General features: G+C 36.8%; 1 long non-coding RNA gene across 3 annotated transcripts; it reads left to right on the plus strand.

Moving 5' to 3' along the window:
* The first annotated feature begins 559 nt into the window (after positions 1-559).
* Positions 560-5,103, plus strand: LOC105314620 (uncharacterized). Of its 3 annotated transcripts, none has more exons than XR_002187323.1 (5): positions 560-603; positions 674-1,627; positions 3,289-3,469; positions 3,924-4,178; positions 4,661-5,103. It is a non-coding gene; the product is annotated as an uncharacterized LOC105314620 (long non-coding RNA). The 3 variants fall into 3 exon arrangements; XR_002187324.1 differs by having other exon boundaries at positions 3,924-4,070; XR_002187325.1 differs by having other exon boundaries at positions 560-597.
* Positions 5,104-5,441: the final 338 nt, after the last annotated feature.

Genomic DNA, 5,441 nt, shown 5'->3' on the forward strand with positions numbered 1-5,441 from the left:
AGTTTACTAAAATAGCTACATTTTGGGATGAAATGAGTGGACATCTAAAGGATTTGCAAAGCGAAGAACAGTTGAAAAATGTTTTATCCATTGAAGATGAAAAGGAAAGAGAAGAAATCATAAGGTCTTACGTCTTTAAGAAAGCTCTTCTCAAAAACTTTGCCAAATGGATTGCAACACATCAGATGACAAAGGTTTTTCGTCAGAGAATGAAACCAGTCAGAGATGAATTAGCAAATATAGTGAGAGGAAATTTGGATCAAGAGGAATCGCGAAAGAATATGAAGAAAATAAGTGGTGAGCTGTTTGCTGAAGAAGCAAGGAGACGTAAAAGAATAAAAGCAATGAAAAGAAATGAACCTCGAGATGAACTTTAGCTCTCAAGGGAACTAAACATTATAACTAACTTTAGTATTACATAGGATTGTTTTGCTTTTAGTTTTTTGAAATAGGCACATTTAAAATTTGAATTGCTGTACTTAAAATTTGATATACTGTACTTAAAATTTAATGAGCATAGCTAGCCAATTAGTTTTGGGCGTGGCTTTTATTGTAATGTACACACCCACGAAAGCATGGCGTACAATGAAGAGAGAGGTAGAGGTGAGTTATTAATATTATTTTTTGTGTAAAATGTAACTGCAAGCACAAATGATTACTTATTTGCTATTAGGAGATGAGGAGGCATTCTTCAGTAAAGAAATTCCATCAAAAGGCAGCTGGAAATCAACTGTCAGTCGTTCATACAGATCACGTAATAAGGGTAGCTATGGTGACAGTCACCAAGATGATATCGACACATACAGACGAGAAATGAAGAGACAAGCCCCTCTCACTACAGATGAGAGCAGACAGAGTGAACGTCGTCACGGCGACCGGAGAAGAGATGACGAGGGCAGGCACCACAGTCGATCAGTCGAACACAAATCAAAGAGAAAGAGCCAGAAAGAAACAACCAACCCAAAGAGAGAGAGAAAAGGACTAGATCCCGGTTACCTATTTACTCGACCCAATCTCGTAGCCACTCGGATAGAAGAGAGCCACGCCCACAATACAGCCTCTCAGACAGTCAATCAAAAAGTCATTCAGGGGTGTGGTCTAGTTCACACAGACACACCCACTTACACAAGAGCGAGTATGACAGAGGAAAAGGAGGGTCTGGCGGCAGACATGATGTCTATCGTCTCATTAGAGACTTAGAGAGTTCTTCTAGTGGTAGTGATTCAGATGAGGGTGTTGTCAGTAAAGAAGCCACACCCACTTGTTTAAAAGATGAGACGGAGGAATCAAAGAAAGAGTCACCAAAGAAAACATGGAAAGATATAATGTACTCTGATTCTGAAGAGGAGGAGGGGGAGAGTCCTCTACGTAAGAGTGCCTCACCTCGGGAAAGCGACCAATCAGATTCAAGACTAGATGAAGATGACATGAAGGATGATGCAGCTACCCCACCACTTGCTGAGTCGGCAGAAAAAGAGGATGAACTAGCTCAGTGGCTGAGTCTGCAGTTGAGATTAAAGCGTCTAGTGCTACCCACCAGGAGGGCCTGTCTTTTGTTATGAATGGTGGAATAGGATTGAGGAGGGGACTTATGGTATAGTGTTTAGAGCTAGGGACATCAGAACAGGTGAGTGGGATAGGGTTCTTAGTTAGGTAAGATTCTACCTATACTATGTATATATTCAAAATTAAAGTTAGAATTGCTGGCCATAAACCCTGTACTAAGCACAGTGTATTTGGTCATCAGAGGGTTTTTCAGTTTGTATAATTTTATCTGGTGTTTACCAACTTTTAAAGGTTACTCAAAAATCAGGCCAAAGTCCCTTTATAGTACAGGGACTTTGACCAAGTTTTGCCAAAAATGAAAAGGAGAGAATGCACCATTAATTTTTTTCAAATACATATACATGTTCTTATGTTTTGTAGAAAGTTTGAACTAATTCCGATCATAATTGGATTTTTTTACGAATTTTTAAAGCTGCTTAAAATTAGGCCAAAGTTCCTGTACTATAGTACAGGATTGTTGGCCAAATTTCACCAATAATGACTTGGTAAGAATTCTCCATTTTTATTAAATTTTCTAAAGCACAATGTTTTTATGTTGTGTAGAAAGTTTTAACAGATTCCAATCATAATTGGATTTTTTTACAAATTTTCAAAGTTGCTCAAAAATTAGGTGGCCAAATTTTATTAAAGATGGCAAGGAGAGATTTCTTTATTTTTATTACATTTTTCAATTAATTGGGCGAAGCCCACTAGTTCGAGTAGAGTATGTCTGTATGTACACGTACGTCACCCCTATTTATCTGTATGAAAAATTTTCCTATTTTAATAACCTAATCTTAATCTTTTTTGAAAACGGGTGTGGTCACAGTGAAATAAATTGGCGCCAGCTATCAATTCTTCATTTTTCTTCATGTTCTTGACCTTAAAAGTTACAAGTCACTCACTTGAGTCAGCAAGAATGCAAGAGAAGTCTCTACTACTTTCCAGATACAGCAAGGAAGATTAAGAGGGCAGATATGCCACAGTTGTGAGCTCAGTTGTAAAACCTCCACAACTACTGACATAACCTATAACTGCAGTTACTGTCTCTGGCTTCCAACACAACTTTTTTGCTGCAGAATGTGATAAACTGATAAAGAAAATTTGTATTTCCAAGCATGATACCGTACGGTTGGTAAATTTCGTGGGGTATTAATTTTCGTTAATTTTGTGGTTTATTTTTATTCACGAAATTTTAACCCCTACCCACCCACACATAAAAGCTAATTAATGGGCCATGCAGAGCTCTAACTACTATTTTCAAGCCAGTAGAGGAGCCAAAGTTCTTGTCTGTTACTCCATATTCCACCATAAGCCATGTGTTGGAAGCTAGTCCAGTAGATCCAAGTGAAAAGAAGTTTGCTAACTACCACCCACGAATATTTGTACCCACGAATATTAGCTTCTAAGGACATTTTGGAGAAAACACGAAATTTTGGACCCTCGAATATTACCAACCGTACGGTAACTTCATTACAAACTTACAAACTACTGTATTTACTCATGTACATGTACAATAATGTAGCTCTATACCATATAACCTTTACAATATAGCGTGGCTAGGGGGCTGAGCCCCTAAATGTTTTGCATTTGTCTAGTTTTTATATTGTGAGTGGAGATCAGATGCATGTTGTGGTACATACATGTACATGTTGTATACACACATGTACATGTTCATTTACAATAAATGTACTTTGGGATTGGTTGCATTATTCTCTCTTTTCTCTTTTTCTTCTCATAAAGATGAGATAGTTGCTCCGAAGAAGTTAAAGATGGGAAATGTTTCCTATTAGATCACTAATTGAGATCAATGCTTTACAGTATGTTCCTGACGTGGCCTGCTAAGAGTGAAATGACTAAGAAATCAGTGAGACCAAAGAGTCCGACAGCACCTGAAGGAGGAGCATTCTTCTTTAACCAAAAGGTATTAGAATTATTAATAAATTAGAATTGGCTGAAACCTTGCAATAGCATAAGGACATTCATTATGTTTAAGAAAATGTGTTTCATGCTAGCAAAAGTAATGCATTTTGATGTGCATTAATCATATTCACAGTCTAGAGTGGTTTCAAATTAATGTGCATCAATGCACATTACTCCCAGAGGTCGATTGATGTGAAGTGATGCATTTTGATCAATGTAAATATTAACCAATGGCAACAAAAACACAAAATGATACATACATGTAATTCAATTGCTAGTGTGAACAAGATCAATTGTCATTATTTTAGCTGTATCAGCAAAGCACATCAAACTGATCAAATCGCTTCAAAAACTGTGCCGGTGTGAATAGGTGTTGAAATGTTTGTATGTACATGTACGTATAATACAAAATGTGATTATTTTAGTGGTTGTTAATTATTTTTATTTGGTATTAGGGTAAAGATGGTGAAGATGAGAAGTTTCAGTTACCAGATTTACAACCAGGGAAAGCTGGATTTACTTCAAAATTCTAACTTAGCCCCCTACCCTCTCACCTTTCTTATTTTAATGAAACTATTTCTTTGTTAAAGAACAATAGAGATGTAAGTTGGACACAAATAGGGCCTCACATAGCCAGACTCCAAATAAGAGTCTGGTGTCATACCTACCCAAATTACGAAAGGAATGGAGTCTGGCTGTGCAAGATTAGGGTAGGTTATGGTAGACAATAAAAATAAAGTAATAAGTTAACAAAGAGAATTTAATAGTTATACATGTAAAACAAGTTATTAAACAAGCTGGACAAACCCACATCATCACACCCATTCCCTGATTTGACCAATGAGGCTCTAGCTAATAGTTATATTGCAACTGTTGACATCAAACGGAATTCTTAATTTAATGTGAGAGGAATTTACTAATATTGCTTTTACCAAATGAAATTTATTATGCTTTTGACCATAATTTAGATCATATTTCAGCCTTTTATACCCTGAGTATGTTCATTGTAAAGCTTACCCACCTTGCATGTGTACTTTCACTGTATATGTTTGTGGGATATTACCTTAGACTGGTGTCTTGTATTTTTAATTCATTGTGCATGCTATAGTATATTCACACCCAAGTTATTTACTACACTACATACCCACCTTTTTGCACTTTTATGTCATGTGGTTCATTCTTATTTTTTTAGACAATATCCCTTGATAATAATCAAAGATAGCAAGAATATATACTACTAGTGATAAAGGAGAAAGTCAGAAAACCCTAAGAATACTAGTTAGCTACAATTATATTGAAATGGAACTACAGCAGACTAGATAAAGAAATCATTAACATTAATTGTAATTTTAGAGTTCATCTTTTTTCATTTTGTTTTGAGCATCTTCAATAGCTTCTATTGGCTTCACTTCACTGAGGAAATACCTGCTAGCTTTACTAAGGGAGAGCCATTGAGCATAGAGTGTGATTGCTTGTTTTTGGAACAAAGGAGTCGCCACTGCTGCTTTATCTGTAACTCTCTTTTTTAGATCAACACAGTTGTTGCTTACATCTTCCCATGCTGTACTGACTGTCTGAAGTGTAACTGTAAGACCGTTGTAATTACTAATAATGCCCTGAAGACCTTGAGCTGTATTCTCAATAGATTTTATCTTCTCTCTTGCCTCATTTAATTTGTTTGCTAGTTGTTGCAATTGTAAAGACGCTGTTGCTGCATTTTGCTGTTGCTCTCTAGCTCGTGCTAAATGGCGATCTGCTTCCTGTCTAAGAGATCTCTCCCTTCTTTCGTATCTTCTTACCAGGTTCCAATTAACAGCTCTTGCTAGTGTACATATCAACCTTCCCCATCCTCTGCATCTCCTTCTCCTCCTTCTTTTCTCATGGTCAGCATCTTGTCTTGCCTGGTCAGCTTGTCTTTGAGATTCAGCAGCTGCAGCTTGAGCATTTCTTAAATCAGTTTCAGTGCGAGCCTT

Source organism: Amphimedon queenslandica, unplaced genomic scaffold (genome assembly GCF_000090795.2).
Source record: "Amphimedon queenslandica unplaced genomic scaffold, v1.1 AMPQUscaffold_12731, whole genome shotgun sequence".
In the NCBI taxonomy this organism is placed as follows: Eukaryota; Metazoa; Porifera; class Demospongiae; order Haplosclerida; family Niphatidae; genus Amphimedon; species Amphimedon queenslandica.